Source organism: Mus caroli, chromosome 5 (assembly GCF_900094665.2).
Source record: "Mus caroli chromosome 5, CAROLI_EIJ_v1.1, whole genome shotgun sequence".
Classification (NCBI taxonomy): domain Eukaryota; kingdom Metazoa; phylum Chordata; class Mammalia; order Rodentia; family Muridae; genus Mus; species Mus caroli.
Window position 1 is genome coordinate 131,365,837 of NC_034574.1, and position 1,512 is coordinate 131,367,348.

The following is a 1,512-nucleotide window of genomic DNA, read 5'->3' on the forward strand; positions in this document are numbered from 1 at the left end:
CTCTGCCTCTGCCTCTGCCTCTGCCTCTGCCTCTGCCTCTGCCTCTGCCTCTGCCTCTGCCTCTGCCTCTGCCTCTGCCTCTGCTTCTGCCTCTGCTCTCCCCACAAGTACTTGGATTAAAGGCATATGCTACCACACCTGGCTTGTAGTAAGATGTTTTTAATAAAGAAGGTTCAGTCAAACTGTATTGGATACTCTCCTTATAGGATATGAGAAATACACCCGTTTGGAACCATATGTAAGTATTCTTAAAAAAAAAAAAAAAAAAAAAAAAAAAAAAACAACTTATAGTGGGATTTATAGTCTGGCTGGAATCAGAATAGCACAAAGACAGAAGCACAGGAAGAGTATAGGGCCAGTGCTGCTGTACAGGTTCATACTAGAAGCCCCCACATGCCAGGGTTGTGGCATTCCTCAAAGTCACACATCTACAGTCATTGCATCTCTTGTGAGATCCTCATACCCATCCTTTCAAATTCATACGGGCAGCCTGCTCTGTCCCATAGGCCAAGAGTAGTTGCAGTCCATTGATAATACTTTCTTTGGTTGTATTCAGTAAAATAAGTCTTAATCAATTTTATTTTTAGTTTGTTTATCTTTGTATGTGTGTGTACAGTATATAATTCTTGGGTGCAGACAAGAGCATGCATGTACCACATCATGCGTCTAGAAGTCAGAGGACAGCCTTGCGTGTTATCCTTTGACTACCTCTTTGAGACAGGCTCTGTGTATGCCAGACTAGTTTAACCTGCAAGCTTCTGCAGACACTCCCATCTCCACCTCCAAGTTCACCATATGTCTTAGTTAGGGTTTTATTGCTATGAAGAGACACCTCAACCAAGGCAACTCTTATAAAGAAAAACATTTAATTGAGGCTGGCTTATAGTTTCAGAGGTTTAGTCCATTATCATCATGGTAGGAAGCATAGCAGCATCCAGGTAGATCTGGTGCTGGAGAAGCCAAGAGTTCTACATCTTGATCAGCAAGCATCAGGAGACTGTGTATCACACTGAGTATAGCTTGAGCATAGTAGATCACAAAGCCCACCCCCACAGTGACACACTTCCTCCAATAAGTCCACACCACTGTCTATGGGCCTATGGAGGCCGATTATATTCAAACTACCACATCATGGGACTCCTGAGATTACAAATGTGTGCTGCCATGCTTACCACCACGATGATAATGGACTTAACCTCTGAAACTATAAGCCAGCCCCAATTAACTTTTTTTTTTTATAAGAGTTGCCTTGGTCATAATGTCTCTTCACAGCAATAAAAGCTGCATCCAGCTTTCCATGGGTTCTGGGGATTCAAACTTGGGTCATCATGGCAAACACTTTAATTACTGAGTCATCTCCCTAACCCAGTTTTTTTGTTTGTTTTGGTTTTTTTGTTTGGTATTTTAGATGAGGGCTTGATATATAGCCAAGGCTGTCTTCAAACTCCTAATATAACTCTAGACAATCTCACCATCCTGATCTTCCTGCCCAGCCTCATATGTTTTTGGATT